The sequence below is a fragment of the Rhinoraja longicauda genome, chromosome 11, assembly GCF_053455715.1.
Source record: "Rhinoraja longicauda isolate Sanriku21f chromosome 11, sRhiLon1.1, whole genome shotgun sequence".
Lineage (NCBI taxonomy): Eukaryota > Metazoa > Chordata > Chondrichthyes > Rajiformes > Arhynchobatidae > Rhinoraja > Rhinoraja longicauda.
The window spans coordinates 12,837,716-12,856,060 of NC_135963.1; the positions used below are offsets into that span (position 1 = coordinate 12,837,716).

At 43.5% G+C, this 18,345-nt stretch overlaps 1 protein-coding gene across 2 annotated transcripts in view; it reads right to left on the minus strand.

The window, feature by feature from the left end:
* The window catches only part of LOC144598302 (dihydropyrimidine dehydrogenase [NADP(+)]-like), a 658,512-nt gene that overhangs the window by 200,281 nt on the left and 439,886 nt on the right, over window positions 1-18,345 (minus strand). The gene's annotated exons all lie outside the window — the stretch shown is intronic.

An 18,345-nucleotide genomic window follows, 5' to 3' on the forward strand; every position in this document is an offset into this window, starting at 1 on the left:
GTCCACACCTTGCCGCCCCAGTCTCGAGAGGGAAACTTGAACCGATAAAGCTCTGGTTTGCAGAGGCAAGAGTGCTACCAGGTGACAATGAAAAGGAAATTCCAATGGTTCAATGGTGTCTTTATTGTCACGTGTGCCAGGAAACAGTGCAATACATTTCTTTGCATGAAGCTCAGCAAGACTATCCCAGTACACAAGCAGAATCAGCCCCGGTCGGTACAGAATGCACAGAACAGCCCACTGAGTCCATATGCAAGAGGCGCCCTTTTACAGTCCCAGCCACAGCTGGCCACAAAGCCCATTGCAGCCTTTGATTCCAGTGTGGAGGTTTCCACAGCAGATATCTTTGGCCCTTAATAAGGGGGCTGGTATGTCTGCCTTCGTGGTAATGGTGGGGAATCAATAAAACTCTATGGTAAACTAATTTCAGTCTACTTTGTGCCTGTTCACCCTAACTCGTGTCAACTTCATCGCAAGCATCTACCAAATGAGCTAATACGCTCAGATCTAAAATATCTTATAGTGGTCAACACAGTGGCGCAGTGGTAGAGTTGCTGCCTTACAGTGCCAGAGACCTGGGTTCGATCCTGACTACGGTTGCTGTCTGTACGGAGTTTGCACATTCTTCATGTGACCGTGTGGGTTTTCTCCAGGTGCTCCGGTTTCCGGCCACACACCAAAGACGTACAGGTTTGTAAGTTAATTGGCTTCTGTAAATTGTCCCTAGGATATAGGAGAGTGCTAGGAGATGGGGTGATCGCCGGTCTGTGCAGACTCAGTGGGCCGAAGGGCCTGTTTCCGCACCGTATTTCTAAAGCCTGAAGTTCCACAGATAGATCATGAATCAATTTAATCTATTCTGCTCTCTCTTAATAAGCATTATTAATAAAACCCCACAAATTGCAATTAGTAGCAAATATATTTTTTATGTTTCAACGCACTTCGCAAAATAGACACATCAAATATTATTCTAATAAAATCTGTTATGTTGTTAACCACTTAAGTTTTTTTATATAGCCTGCCTTAGATTAAAAATCAAGCTTTGGAAACATAAGGAGATTATATTTCTTTAAAACTTTGGAAATGTAAGGTGGTTATTTATTTTTTTAAATCAACTCTTTAAAGATTGTACATGCTGTAATAGGTTTAATTTAATACCACATTGCCATTTTGCAAAAAGTTAGAAAGTGCCCAATAAAGTCGTGGAGAAAAGTTCAAACATTCACAATTACTTAAAAGACCTGCAGGCATTCAGAGATGAAAATTATGTTGAAACCGCTCCCTGCGAATAACCCAAGATGTAATTATACATCTCCCAATATGCCAGCACTTTGCACACAATTCAGAGGTTAGACACTGCACTGCACATTTCAACATTGTTATTTGACAGTGAAAGAACCAAATGGCAAGTGAAATTACTATTTCAACTTTAAATTAGCCTGAACATTAGCCGTAATTGGCAAATCACAGCAAAAAGATGATTTGGTAGGAGGATTGATGAAAAATCTTGAGAATTAAACTAATACAGATAACATTGGTTAGCATATTTAAAACTCGTGCTGGGATTATAATAATGTGCTCACAAGCCTCTTATTATTTTCAAAGATCAAAAACATACATTAAAATTTATGCTGGTTTGAATTCAAGTCGAATTTGTGACCATCTCTTTGCCACAAGGTATTTGTGTTTGGAACTCCTTACTCCTATGAAGTATTTGAATGGTAGCCACAAGCTCAGTGAGATAATGAGTGGATTCTGACCAAGATTTGTCAGTTGACAAAGAATAGAGGGTAACTGCTCAAGTCTCAAATAAATGGCTCACAATGGTCTTGTACACAAGATGATGCATAAGATCATATGTGATAAGAGCAGAATTAGACCATTCGGCCCATCAAGTCTACTCCGCCATTCAATAGACAATAGGTGCAGGAGGAGGCCATTCGGCCCTTCGAGCCAGCACCAACATTCAATGTGATCATGGCTGATCATTCTCAATCAGTACCCCGTTCCTGCCTTCTCCCCATACCCCCAGACTCCGCTATCCTTAAGAGCTCTATCTAGCTTTCTCTTGAATGCATTCAGAGAATTGGCCTCCACTGCCTTCTGAGGTAGAGAATTCCACAAATTCACAACTCTCTGACTGAAAAAGTTTTTCCTCATCTCAGTTCTAAATGGCCTACCCCTTATTCTTAAACTGTGGCTGATCTATCTCGCCCTCCTAACCTCATTCACCTGCCTTCTCCCCATAACCCCTGATACCCTTGCAGATGCAGACTTGCTGTCATCTGGCATCAAGAGTCTAGAGTGTTTTATTGTCATTTTAAACCAATGTAAAGGACGAGTACTCTATTTAAACATAACGACAAGCTTTGAGCTTGGACAAGTACATGGAAAGGATAGGTTTAGAGGGGTATGGGCCAAACGCAGGCAGGTGGGACTAGTGCAGGTGGAACATGTTGGCCGTTGTGGGCAGGTTGGGCCTGTTTCCACACAGTAAGACCGTATGACCCTGTGAGTGTGTATCAGGAAGCATTAGTTTTTCAATACTATGGACAACAATTGCAGCTTTTCATACTACAGCCCCAGTCATGCACATCACACTGAAGCAATAAGATCAGAATCTCAAACAAAACCAGAAGCTGCTAGAAAAATGGGGAAGAAAGAGTATAAATCGAGAGACATGAATCTCATGCTTCCAGCTGCTCAACATCTCCAAATTTATTTATTTTTGCTTTTCTAGCACCAGCCCTTTCGGTTCTTGTCTTCTGAGAGCTCCCCTTGTCTTGAGTGCTGGCAATTACTCCTGTTATTGTGACGACTCCTGTTAATTTTATTCCAGACCTGTTTTTCAATGAACTCTCATGGAGATGAAGTGTAAGAAGAAGGGTCTCGACCCGAAGTCTGAAGAAGGGTCTCGACCCAAAACGTCGCCCATCCATTCTCTCCTGAGATGCCGCCTGACCTGCTGAGTTACTCCAGCATTTTGTGAATAAATACCTTCTCATGGAGATGAAGGTGTTCAGAGAGATATTTATATCAGGGATGAATGGAAAAAATGCTAAGGATACCACTTTAATCCAAGGAATTTATCTTGCCAACAAACTCACTATCATTGTCCCTACAGGGAATACTCTTCAGATTACTAATTCCACGTCTGGTTGAGATCCACATTTTTCATCGACTTTCCCCTGGGACAACATTTCATAAAGCACAGTATGCAACCATGATGCGTGGCTGGCTTAAGAGCACGCTGCAGCGATAGATGTCAAGGCAGTGAAACCTTGCCTTCAGTATTCCAGTAGTTGCCTCAGTAAACACCATCATAGGTCTGTGGCAATCACTATACCGTGCTCTGCTGGTATTCAGCTGTTGAAATGAGCTCGTTAACCATGAAATCGTTTTCTGGCTTTCTAAACACAACTTGGAGACTGGATATCCTCCTGATGTATTCATCATGCCAATTCTGACCAGGTTTTGCTTTTACGCACCACATTGACTGCTATACGCCATATGGTATTGTTATTATTGGCCTCGGTATTATTACCACATGTACCGAGGTACAGTGAAAAGCTTTTACGTACGTAGTAGGAGCCCCTCGGTCATGGCTGACCATGGGTGATGCATCCTAGTTGTTGGCTGCTTGCTCCACACCTCGGCTAGAGCAGCGTCGCTTGTGGCTGAAGAGACCAATGCGGGAGTGACAGTCTCTGTTGCAAAGGTCACATTTGTGTGTGGTCTCTGGTCTGTTGAAGTTGCTGCGCTCCTTTCTGCGTGCCCGCTTGTCTGCCGCTGCGTTCATCAGTTTCTCTTCCCCCGTTTTGAGATGTTGGTTCAGTGTACATCACCACACCACCTCATGCGGTCAGCTGCAAGGCTCTCCGAGGACTCCGCATCGATGTCGAGCGCCTTCAAATCTCTCTTCCAGACATCCTTGTAACGTAGCTGGGGGGCGGCCGATGGTTCTCCTCCCAGATGTCAGCTCTCCATAAGAGGATGTCTTTTGGAATACGGCCATCCTCCATGTGGTGGACATGGCCCAGCCACTGCAGCCTGCGCTGCCTGAGTAGAGTGTACATACTGGGAAGGCCAGCGCGAGACGGAATCTCGGCATTGGACACTCTGTCTTGCAGGATATACTTAATTTATAAACGTTGTAAAGATGCATCACTGTACAGATACAATGCTGCAGTTCACTTAGCAAATTACAGCTCAATTAGGTTAATACTGTACATAGTACTACAGAGTGCCTCAGTCCACTTATTAGCTGATTGCTTGACATTAAGCATTTTCTGACACACATTGCCTGAGAGCTTTGTGTTGCTTCTTGACCTTTGCTGTGCAGTATTTGAGAGAGCTGTGAACAGTGGGCTTTCCCAATAAGCTTTTACAATTTTGCACCAGACCTGCACCAAGTGGAGTGGTCCAATAAAATCGGACATAATGGAAAGACCCAATTTTTGTAAGACCAGAGACAGATGGAACCTCATTCATTGCTCTTTATATTGAGTCTCTGCATATCTTGATGCACAAAGGTGAACAATGGTGCCCTTGGTGCCCTCACTAGTGGGAGAGTCTAGGACCAGAGGTCATAGCCTCAGAATTAAAGGACGTTCCTTTGGGAAGGAAATGAGGAGGAATTTCTTTAGTCAGAGGGTGGTGAATCTGTGGAATTCTTTGCCACATAAGGCTGACGAGGCCAAGTCAATGGATGTTTTTAAGGCAGAGATAGATAGATTCTTGATTAGTACGGATGTCAGGGGTTATGGGGAGAAGGCAGGAGAATGGGGTTATCAGGGAGAGATAGATAAGCCATGGTTGAATGGTGGAGTAGACTTGATGGGCCGAGTGGCCTAATTCCTATCACTTGTGAACTTGGATATAAATTTCTTCTCTCTCCCTCCACCCTTTCACCTGGAGATCAGTACATTGTCCCACTATGGCTATTTCTGAAAATCACATAAACGATAGGATGATTAAATTAACAATTGTCATGCATGAATTAAATGTGGATCATAACTGTACCAAATGCAGCAATACTGATGAAACCTAACAATTTTGACCTGATTTTTACTGCAGTCATGATATACTCACCAGTCCTCCAGTATTATTACACAGTCTTGTCTTATTATTGTTGCACTACATTATTATATATTGTTTTGAAGTCTGTGCTTCATCTTTACGAACAACACAATAATGCTAAGTATGCCTGCCTCTCAAGGAAAGCACTAAAGAAACCACTGTTCTCAGCAACTAGACTATTTAAATCATCACAAATATAAGGCCTAAAAGAGTCAGAATTTACAACTTTGTTCAAAACACTCAAAGCGCTGGAGGAACTCAATGGTCCAGAGGACATGGACAGGTGATATTTCAGGTCGGAACGCAACTCCAGGCTCTTGGACGACAAAGGCAGCTCTCTTCCTGCATTCCCCCCTACAATAAGTCTGAGGAAGGGTCCCATCCCAAAACATCACCTATCCATGTTCTCCAGTGATGCAGGGTGAGCTGCTGTTACTCCAGCATTTTGTGTCTTTCCTTGGTAAACCAGCATCTGCAGTTCCTTGTTTCGACATTACCTGAGACTCAGGTTGGGCCCAAGCTCGGAGCCATGGAAACGGAACTGGAGGCCCTGTGGCACAAGATGGTATTGCAGGCAAGCGTTGAGGAAACACACCTTGCTATGGTAGCGAGTCTGGGCCGGAACACGGTCAAAGACCAGGGGAACAGCAGGAATTACAGAGAGGGAGCAGTGAGAGTGGGTCTCACAGAACTCCTGTCGGTACAACTTTGTTGCCAAGGGCAGATAGACACAAAAAGCTGGAGTAACTCAGCGGGTCAGACAGCATCTCTGGAGAAAAGGAATAGGTGACGTTTCGGATCGAGACCTTTCTTCAGACTGAGAGTCGGGAGAAAGGGAAACAAGAGATGTAGACGGTGATTTAGAGAGATAGAACAAATGATTGAAAGAAATGCAAAAAAGTAATGATGATAAAAGGAAACAGGCCATTGTTTGCTGTGGGCGAGATGAAAACAAGTTACAGACAATGAGACTCCACAAGACGACTTGAAAACTAGTACAATGACGGGTGGGAGAGGGACAGAGACGGAGAGGGAGACGGAGAGGGAGAGAAGAGAGAGAAGGGATGCAAGGGTTACCTGAGGTTAGAGAAATCAATACAGAATATTAATATCGTACCTACATTTGATAAGTAGATGCCTTTATGGGAATGCATCCCCCAGTCACATTGGTCTCCAATAGGTTGTTTCAGTGACATAAAGAAAATCTCAAAATGTTGGCCCTGATTTTATCTCTGAAGGCGAGTGCACAGCCGGTGGAAAGGCCATGCAGAGTGGCAAGGTAGACACAAAATGCTGGAGTAACTCAGCGGGACAGGCAGCATCTCTGGAGAGAAGGAATGGGTAACGTTTCAGGTCGAGACCCTTCCTCAGACTGGACGTCACCCATTCCTTCTCTCCAGAGATGCTGCCGGTCCCGCTGAGTTATCATATCATATCATATATATACAGCCGGAAACAGGCCTTTTCGGCCCTCCAAGTCCGTGCCGCCCAGCGATCCCCGTACATTAACACTATCCTACATCCACTAGGGACAATTTTTACATTTACCCAGCCAATTAACCTACATACCTGTACGTCTTTGGAGTGTGGGAGGAAACCGAAGATCTCGGAGAAAATCCACGCAGGTCACGGGGAGAACGTACAAACTCCTTACAGTGCAGCACCTGTAGTCAGGATCGAACCTGAGTCTCCGGCGCTGCATTCGCTGTAAAGCAGCAACTCTACAGCTGCGCTACCGTGCCTCCAGCATTTTGTGCCTACCTTCGATTTAAACCAGCATCTGCAGTTCTTCCCTACACGTGGAGAAGGGCAAGTTGCCTAGTGAGGATGCTGCTGTAGATGACAGTAAATAGAAAAGGTTGGACCAGCATCTGGTTGTACCAGATTTGTACCAGCATCTGCAGTTATTTTCTTATAATAGAAAAGGTTTGACGGACCTTTGGACATTGGTTTGATGTTCTCACATACTGTTTCTTGCCGCTAATTAGATCATACAAGGAGTGATTTATAAAAAATACTTTACCAATGTTGCTTGTTATTTTTTTTGCTAAACAATCCACTACTACCAATCAAGTGCATTAACCCAGTGTTTCTTTTCTGATGAGACAACCCTGAACCTGACTCTCTGACTATTTACCAATTAACCACAATTTACATATTTTAATTAAGAATCAGGCAATATAAAACAATTAGGGTAATCAGTGTGCTAACTGGATTGCATAACATTTAGACAGTTTTCCATGGAGATAGAAAAAAAAACCTTAATTAGTGCTAATTAGTACTAATTTGCATATGTTTGATAAAGCATATAGTTGCCATAATATAGGATTATTTATCTTTGTATCTGCCAAATGCTGGCATTTTATAGGATGAAATCAGCTTCACACTAGATTTGCATGTTAAGTGGCTTAAAGAATGTTGGAGCCACGTTAATTTTATTTGCAATCGCTCGTTCTTCCAAGTCAAATTGTATCAAGAAGAGAAGAAAAACCCCAAAAGATAAATGTGATGATTAAAAAGTAGAGTAAGATCTGTTCAACTAAATGTTCAACGACTTTCATCCATTTTCAAAACACTGCATGGTCTGTGGTAACCGAATCTTAGATGAAATGAATTCTGTAATGTTTAAACTGAAAACCGAGAACAAAGAGGGACTGGGGGGAGGGGGAGTAGGCGGCACGGTAGGGCAGCGGTAGAGTTGCTGCTTTACAGCGAATGCAGCGCCGGAGACTCAGGTTCGATCCTGACTACGGGTGCTGTACTGTAAGGAGTTTGTACGTTCTCCCCGTGACCTGCGTGGGTTTTCTCCGAGATCTTCGGTTTCCTCCCACACTCCAAAGACGTTCGGGTATGTAGGTTAATTTGACTGGGTAAATGTAAAAAATTGTCCCTAGTGTGTGTAGGATAGTGCTAATGTGCGGGGATCGCTGGGCGGCGCGGACTTGGTGGGCCGAAAAGGCCTGTTTCCGCGGTGTATATATATGATATATGATATGACTATATTGAGTACTTTTGTAACTTTGTCTGCGCCCTTTTCGTGGCAACTCTTGCACATTTGTTCAGCATGTAAACAAAGAATCTCACTGAACCAAGTACACGTGACAACAAAGTATCAGTTGGTTTTGGTTACTGATACCATTTTCATATTTTCCTGTGCATTGCAGTTCATCTCCAGACAACTCATGTCACCGCATGCATCCCTGGCCTCAGTTATAGGATATAAAGTATCAAGTCTACTTCGATACTTTGAAAAGGATTCGAAAAAGAGATCACACAGAATATGGAGTAACTCAGCGGGTCAGGCAGCATCTCAGGAGAGAAGGAATGTGTATAAGAAAATAACTGCAGATGCTGGTACAAATCGATTTATTCACAAAATGCTGGAGTAACAGCAGGTCAGGCAGCATCTCGGGAGAGAAGAAATGGGTGACGTTTCGGGTCGAGACCCTTCTTCAGACTGATCGAATGTGTGACGTTTTGGGTCGAGACCCTTCTTCAGACTGATGTCAGGGGAGGGGGCGGGACAAAGAAAGGATGTAGTTGGAGACAGGAAGACAGTGGGAGAACTGGGAATGGGGAGGAGAAGGGGAAGAGAGGGACAGAGGAGCTGTCTAAAGTTAGAGAAGTCAATGCTCATACCGCTGGGGTGTAAGCTGCCCAAGCGAAATATGAGGTGCTGTTCCTCCAATTTGCAGTGGGCCTCACTGTGACATTGGAGGAGGCCCATAACAGAAAGGTCAGACAGGGAGTGGGAGGGGTAGATGAAATGCTGAGCCACCGGGAGATCAGGTTGGTTAAGGCGGACTGAGCTAAGGTGTTGAGCGAAACGATCGCCGAGCCTGCGTTTGGTCTCGCCGACGAAGAAAAGTTGACATCTGGAGCAGCGGATACAATAGATGAAGTTGGAGGAGGTGCAGGTGAACCTCTGCCTCACCTGGAAAGACTGTTTGGGTACTTGGATGGAGTCGAGCGGGGAGGTAAAGGGATTCCTCTACAATCCACCATGTCCATGTCAACCATTTTCCCCACCTATACCAATCTTGCTTGGCCACAGTGGATCCTGCTTAGCCATGCCTGTTCTGGTGCCTATCTAAATATCTCTTGAGAGTTATGGTTGCAACTGTCTCCACCACCTTCGCTCGCAGCGAGTCTGAGATATCAACACTCACTGTATCAAAAATCTTTCCTTGAATTCTTTTTGAAATTCCTCTCTCGCACCTTAAACCTATGACATAGAAACAGAAAGTAGTAGGCGATTCAGCCATTCAATATGATCACGGCTGATCATCCAGAATCAGTACCCTGTTCCTGCTTTTTCCCCATACCCCTTGATTCCGTTAGCCCTAATAGCTATATCTAACTCTCTCGTGAATACATCCAGTGAATACATCCAGGACCTCTTGTTTTTGATGCCCTTACCCATGGGAACACGATTCTAACCATCTACCATATCTGCACCTCTTATAATTTCATATGCCTCTAATGCTTTTGCTGGAATTTTTTATTAAACAGCCAGAATGTTAAAAAAACCCTGAAGTTTTCACTGAATCACTGATTTCTGGAGGTTAGGGATCACTATGTTCTCTGTGGAGAAACAAGGAATCACTGGCAGCAACCTTTGTACTCCCATGTTTATTGCAATGTGCATATTCCAGAAGGTGCAACAGTGCGATCATAGACAGCAGACATAAATGTAGTTGAATCCAGTCCAAAATGATTTGGCATTAAAACGTTACTTACTGGGCAAATAGTATTTGATGATACTTACCTGCAAGGAAACACTATATGTTTTCACAGATGCCCAAGCAAGTTCAATCAAGTTAAAAACAAACCCACAGTTCCCCAAGAAAAATACTATTAATCTTTCATCAGGTTGTATCGTACAATGAAACCAATATGAATTATGTGCAGTTGCACAAAAACATACTTGCAAAATATAACATATTCCATTTAATGTGCATGCATCAATAAGATATTTATGAACCGATAGCCTGGAGTGTCAGTTAGGTTGCTCTTTCCTCAGTTCATTTCGTGTCGAAGTGGTTAAAACAATGCACCATTTTGCCAAATTTCCAGCAAAACGTAGTTACTGTGATCCACTGCCTGATCTTTGAACTGGCTGCATTGGGTCGGGCAACACACACAAAAGTAGCTTACTCACACCTACCTCACCCTCTCCCCCCCCCCTCCCCAGCCCCACCCCCCCCACACGCAACACACACAAAAGTAGCTTTCTCACACCTACCTCCCTCTCTGCCCCCCCCCCCCCCCCCCCCACACACACACACACCAATTGGTCACCATTGCAGGTTTTGGCAATAGTGCCAAATGTATATGTCTTTCAGGAAATCCTTTCAGTTAAGTTTTTTTTTACAACCTTTGATGTTTTGATCACTTTAACAATATGCTATTTGACGACTGTGCATGATTATACCATATTAATACACACAGTGGCGCAGTGATAGAGTTGTTACCTTACAGCGCCAGTCACCCGGGTTCAATCCTGACTACAGATGCTGTCCGTATGGGGTTTGTACGCTCTGTATTTACACCAGATACTCCGCTTTCCTCCCACATTCCAAAGACATGCAGGTTTGTTGGTTAATTGGCCTCTGTAAATTCTCTCTCGTGTGTACAATAGAACTAGTGCATGGGTGAGCCTTGGTTGGCATGGACTCGGTGGGTCGAGAGGCCTGTTTCTGCACTGTACCTCTAAACTAAACTAAATAACCAGCTAAGGTTTTTCCATGGGTCTGCAAACTTAATTTCAGTTATTTCGATACACATTTGATTTCTAGAAATTCTGATTAAAATGCTTATGCTTTTATGATATATTTCTTTTCATGCTTTTAAACTGCTCCAAGTTCGGTTGAAAGATATAGCATGGAAACAGGCCCTTTGACCCACTGAGTCCACATTGATTGCCCGTTCACACTAGTTCTATGTTACCCACTTTCTCATCCCCTCCCTACACATTAGGGGCAATTTACAGAGGCCAATTAACCGTCAAACCTGCACGTCTTTGGGATGTGGGAGGAAAACCAGAGCATCTGGCAGAAACACACACTTGGTCACAGGGAGAACGTGCAAACCCCAAAAAGACAGCACACGAGGCCTGGATTGAACTTAGTTTAGTTTAGTTTAGAGATACAGCGCAGGAACAGACCCTTGGGCCCACCGGGTCCACGCCGACCAGCGATCCCCGCATATTAACACTCTATGGACAATTTTTACATTTACCAAGCCAATTAACCTACATACCCGTACGTCTTTGGAGTGTGGGAGGAAACCGAAGATCTCAGAGAAAACCCACGCAGGTCACGGGGAGAACATACAAACTCCGTACAGACAGCACCCATAGTCAGGATCGAACCTGGATCTCCAGCGCTGCATTCGCTGTAAGGCATCAACTCTACCGCTGCACCACCTTGCTGCCCATACTCTGGTCTCTGGCTCTGTGAAGCAGCAGCTCTACCACCTGCGCCTCTGTGCCTTCTAGGTTCTCACTCTTAAAGATATATATTTAAAGCATGTTTTAAATCAATCTAAAACACTGCCCTTTTCCTCTGAATCACAAGAAATTCATCGAAACACCAGTGAGCTTCAGTAGAAAACTGAATTAAAATCTCTTTTCAAAACCTGCGAGACATTCACACACAGATCGTGGAGTGCAGGGCAAAGTGGATGCTCGCAACTCCTTGCTGCAGTCAGGTAACATAGTGATTAAGTTAGAGTGTGAGCACCCAGAGGGCTGAACTGTTGACTGGAGACATGAGTTCAAATCCCACCAGTGTGGCTGGGGAATTAGAATTCAAGTAATTAAATAAGCCTAGGATAATAGCGACTGCAAAACGACAAAATGGTTGTTTAATAATTTCTCTGATTCGCTTAAGTTCTTCAAGGAAGGAAATCTGCCAGCCCTATTCAGCTGGCATCGCCACTCCAAACCCATCAATGCGGTTGACTCTTGCATGCCTACTTAATTCATTCAGGACACTGAATGTCAGCCTACCAGTGCCATCTGCGTCCCATGTTGAAGGTGCAGAAATGTTGTTTTCAAGCGTTAATTCATGTGTTATGTGAGAATAATGAAAGGCCTGGAAGAATGGGTGTGCAGAGGGTGTTTCCACCTGTGGGAGTGTCTAGGACCAGAGGTCATAGCCTCAGAATAAATGGACGTTCTTTTAGGAAGGAGATGAGGAGGAATAGTCAGAGGGTGGGGAATCTGTGGAATTCATTGCCACAGAAGGCTGAGGAGGCCTAGTCAGTGGATATTTTTAAGGCAGAGGCAGATAGACTTTTGATCAGTACGGGTGTCAGGGAGAAGGCAGGTGAATGGGGTTAAGAGGGAGAGATAGATCAGCCATGATTGAATGGCAGAGACAACTTGATGGGCTGAATGGCCTAATTCTGCTCCTATCACTTATGAACATTGATATTTATAGAGATTAAAATATGAGATGAAGGTTTTATATTTTAAAGAATCAAACACTGAGGTAATTCATATTGCAACACAAGTATTGAACTCATGAAGGAACATGCTGAGACATCGAGAACTTCCTGTGAGGTCAATCCAAGATTTTGCATTTCCTTTTACAAATACGATGGAGGAGAACACTGCAACAACATACTCAATACATCAACTGGATCTGTTCATTAACTCACAAAATGTCTGTTTCAGGGGCGGCACATTGGCACCATGGCAGAGCTACTGCCTCACAGCGCTAGAGACCCGGGTTCGATTCCGACTATGGGTGCTGTCAGTGCAGGGTTTATACGTTCTCCCTATGGTCCGGTTTCCTCCCACATTCCAAAGGCGTGCAAGTTAATTGGCTTTTGCAAATTGCCCCAAGTTTGTAGGATATAAAAGTGGGATAATGTTGAACTCATGTACGGTTGATCGATGGTCAGTGTGGGCCCGGTAGATTGAAGGGCCTGTTTCCACGCTGTATCTCTAAACTAAACACTAATACCCAATCAGTCTGAAGAAGGGTCTCGACCCGAAACGTCACCCATTCCTTCTCTCCTGAGATGCTGCCTGACCCGCTGAGTTACTCCAGTGTTTTGTGATACCTCCAATTTTGATACCTCCAAGTTTGTGATACCTCCAATTCCAGCATCTGCAGTTATTTTCCTACACTAATACCCAATTGGTCACCCAAGATTTTAAGAGAAATACTATCCACTGCCAGGGAGTTTCCGATTTCTCACTCACTCAGTGACCTTGTTCTGAGTCCACTATGAAAGGTGGCAGCAGGTTGAATTGGTGTCTGGGGGGAGATTAATGACATTAATTAAATCTTTCCATCCACACAACCATTAAGAGTCTTGACTGCATGTCTCTTGCCCACAAACCCTACCACCCCACTCCCCCTCACCCTCAATTGCATGTCATTCCCCCTTGGGTCTCTCAGACTTCCTCACTCCAGGAAGTGTCCCAAGCATTGTAATCTGCAGCACAGTGGCACAGCTGGTAGAGCCACTGCCTCTCGGCACCAGGGACCCGAGTTCGATCCAGACCTCAGGGTGCTGTCTGTGGGTGGAGTTTGCACGTTCTCACTGTGACCATATGGGTTTCCTCTGGGTGCTCCGGCTTCCTCCCGTATCCCACAAGACGTGCGGGTTTATTGGCCCTCTGTAAATGGCCCCTGAGTGTGTGGAGAGAGGATGAGAAAGTGGGATAACGTAGAACTAGTGCGAATGGGTGATCGATGGTCGGCATAGACTCGGTGGGTCGAAGGGCCTGTTTCCATGCTGTATCTCTGCACTGAACTAAAACGACAGCTGTTAGTGTATCGGTCACCCACTGCCAAACTGTCCATTTGACGGGTCACGGTGGGAATCATCAATAAAAATACATTAACATGAGCCTCCTGGTATATTTAGCAGGACTTTTTCACCCAGAAAGTTGTGAATCTGTGGAATTCTCTGCCACAGAAGGCAGTGGCCAATTCACTGGATGTATTCAAGAGAGAGTTAGATAGAGCTCTTAGGGCTAACAGAATCAAGGGATATGGTGAGAAAGCAGGAACTGGGTACTGATTTTGGATAATCAACCATGATCATATTGAATGGCGGTGCTGGCTCGAAGAGTCGAATGGCTACTCCTGTACCTATTTTCTATGTTTCTATGACCCCTGTGGCCCCAGCTCGACCAGTTCCTTGAATATTTGTGCTCTTTCCTCTTATTGTGTGAAGACATGTTGAACTTACTTCTTTTCTATGTCATCACGGGAAGATCAGCATTTCCCACTATTTCTTTCACTCTGTCTGTCTTTCCCGTAAATTGGACTTCATGCCTGATCTTGCAACAATTCCCTTCACACCAAACAACACATGACTCTGTATGGTTGTGAAGTCTGTAGATGAACTTTAGCTGACTGGTTTAAAACAAAAATCAATTGGTTGTGGTCAGGTAAAACCACTTTGGAAAGGAAGGTAACAGCGGAGGCCATGAAATCAGTTTTCAGAAACACAACTCTCAATCTAAAACAGTAATGGCAACGGTTGTCAGAGCTGAATCATGCAGATATAACAGTGTGTCACCCACAATTGTTATTGGAAAATTAATTTCAAAAACAGAGCCATTCAACAACAAAGCACACTGTTAAATTAAATTCCCACTGTATTTATGTATCTTTATTCGCTGTTGTTCACCTGACTGCGGCCTCGAAAATTCCCGATGTACAGGCACTATGAATATTTAGTGATCAGCCAACAAAACGCATTGGTTCAACTGACACTCTGATTTTTCTTCCTTCCGTTAGGTGACACTGCAGCTTCCACATGACATAATCTTCATCAGCCCCACAGGTATTGGAAACAGAGAACTTTACCTTTATTTGGTGGAACAGATTTAATGACAAACAGAGGTCTAAACTGTTGACATTTTTGTTTTTGTTTTTTGCAGCCCAGATTCTGTTTTTTTTTTTTTTCTTTTTATCTTTAAAAATATATATATATATATATAAGTTCTCTTTTAACCTTTTATCTATAATTACATAGAGACTGGGAGGTCTATACCCTATATGTATTTTGAAACTGGATTTATATTAAGGCTACATTTGTTGTTAATGTAATCCTGATCCCTATGTATCAATATCACTGTTATGCTTATTATTTTTTGAAATTTAATAAAAAAGATTTGAAAAGAAAGAAACAGAGAACTTTTGCAAAAAAAACCAACCCATTAAAATTCTTGGTTTCTGGTTGGTGTTTCTGATGCCTTAATTGTAACAAAACTGTTTGTTTTCTTCAAAATATATATTTGAAAGCATTTTAGAAAACAACGTTGCCACAGTGGTCCAAAAGGGCTTAGCGGTAGAGCTGCTGCCTCACAGCGCCAGAGACCCGGGTTCGTGCCTGACTCCGGGCGCTGTCTATATGGAGTCTGTACGTTCTCCCCATGACCGTGTCCATTTTTGGCACGTGTTCCGTGAGCAACTGCGGCAACATTGTGGGTGTATGTGGAGGTTGCAAGATGAAAGTGTGAAGTCCATGAGGTGCTGCCACAAGAAGGTGGCATCAATGAACAAGGAGCTCCACCATCCGTGCCATGCCCTCATCTTACTACTACCATGGGGAAAGGGGTATAGAATCCCAAAGGTTTCACGTCAACAGCTTCAGGAATAGCTACGTCCCTGCAACTATCAGGTTCTTGAACCAATCTACATAACCCTAGTCTTACCTTGACAGTGCATCAACCTTTGCACAACCATGGACCGGTTTGTTTATCTAATTACAACTTGTGGCGCAGGTGGACGTGATGGTGAAGAGGGCAGATGCCAAGCTAGCCTTCATCAATTTAGGATACTGATGTCAGGATACAAGAGTCAAGATGTCATGCTGCAATTGTACAAGAGGTTGGTGAGAGTACCGTGTGCAGTTCTGGTCACCTAACTTAGAGAAAGGATATCATTAAGCTCGAATGAATGCGGAAAAGATTCAGGAAGATGTTGGAGGACTGGAGGGCATGTGTTATAAAGGGAGACTGGACAGGCTGGGGCTTTGTCGGCAGAAGACCGAAGAAGAATCTGATAGAGATATATAAAATCATGGGGGCATAGATAAGGTGAAAGGTCAGAATCATTTTCCTAGGGTAGGTGAGACTAAATCAAGAGGGCATAGATTTAAGGCGAGAAGATTTAAAGGGGATTTGAGGCACAACTTTTTCTAAATAGAGGGAGGTGGATACGTGGAATGAACTGCCCGAGGAAGTGTCAGAATTATAATATGTAAAAAGCATGATTGACTTTAGACTTTAGAGTTACAGCGTTGAAACAGGCCCTTCAGCCCACCGAGTTCATGCTGATCACTAGCACTATCCTACGCACTAGGGACAATTTACAATTTACAGAAGCCAGTTAACCTACCAACCTGCACGTCTTTGGAATGTGGGAGGAAACCAGAGCATCCGGAGAAAACCCATGTGGACACGGGGAGAACGTACAAACTCCATACAGACAACACCCATAGTCAGGATCAAACCCGGGTCTCTAGTGCCATAAGGCAGCAACTTTACCGCTGTGCCATTGTGCCGTCCTCAAGAATAAAAGGTATATGGATAGGAAATATTTAGAGGAATATGGGCCAAACACAGGCAAATAGGACAAGCTGAAGTAAAGAAACATTGTTGACATGGCCAGTGGGCTTATGGACCCATTTCCAGGCAGCATAACTACGACTCTATGTTAGTTTTCACAGCCATAATCACTAGCTCAGGGATCATACATAGAAACATAGAAAATAGGTGCAGGTGTAAGCCATTTGGCCCTTCAAGCCAGCACCGCCATTCAATATGATCATCCAAAATCAGTACCCCGTTCCGGCTTTTTCCCCATATCCCTTGATTCCCGTATCCCTTGATTCCCTTAGCCCTAAGAGCTAAATCTAACCCTCTCCTGAATACACAGCAATTTATATTTGATGTCTGGTGCCACAGAATGTCATAGTTGGCTGGAAGGTCAATATTGCCTATGCCTCATTTCACATCCATTCTATGTCACGATGTTAGTGGCTCATCACTTTTTCTGACAGTCAACCTTTTGTGTTGAGAACTGCAGGGAATGGACAATGCTGTTATTCATTCTCTTCAAGATTAAATGCTTAATGAGCTTGTACGTAACACAGGGATGCGTTGATGCGTTTTTGCAATAATGATTTCTTGAGTTTCAGGATATCAATTATATCAGCTTTTCTCTAGATTATTGGAAACCTGTTACTTCTGAGTCATTTGGAATAAAATTGATAGAGCCACCTATCCATTGTAATAATTAGGCTGGTGACCAGAGTCATACGGTTATAAGGTCATAAAGAATAGTAGAATTAGGCCATTCGGCCCATCATGTCTACGCCACTCAATCATGGCTGATCTATCTCTCCCTCCTAACCCCATTCTCCTGCCTTCTCCCCATAACCTCTGACACCTGTACTAACCAAGAATCTATCTATCTCTGCCTTAAAATTATCAACTGACTTGGCCTCCATAGCATTCTGTGACAAAGAATTCCACAGATTCACCACCCTCTGACAAAATAAATTTCTCCTTCCTAAAAGAACGTCCTTTAATTCTGATACATTCTGAGTCAGGAATACATTTCGTTAATTTTGATTTTTTCATTAACCATTCCAAATTAGAGATGGATATTGTTGAACTAACCTTAACAATAATTGATTTAGGTTGTTTAGGAATCAAGTGTCTGAACATATCTGTACAAACCTTGTTTAAATCACTACAGTTTTTGTTATTGCACAATATTTTTGTAATGAGGTTTTCTAGCACTGGGCAATGTTGTTTCTTTGTACCACTTCGGGTAAAATGACTTATCTTTTGGATCATTATTCACAAAATGCTGGAGTAACTCAGCAGGTCAGGCAGCATCTCAGGAGAGAAGGAAGGAATGGGCGACGTTTCGGGTCTCGACCCGAAACGTCGCCCATTCCTTCCTTCTCTCCTGAGATGCTGCCTGACCCGCTGAGTTACTCCAGCATTTTGTGAATAAATACCTTCGATTTGCACCAGCATCTGCAGTTATTTTCTTATACTATCTTTTGGATCAAGTCATGTCCAATTCTTCATTGGTAGTAATCAACATTTCTAGATTAGTACGGGTGTCAGGGGTTATGGGGAGAAGGCATGAGAATGGGGTTAGGAGGGAGAGATAGATCAGCCATGATTGAATGGCAGAGTAGACTTGATGGGCCAAATGGCCTAATTCTGTGTTTATCACTTATGAGCTTCAAAATGCTCAGAATAACCTCACTTGC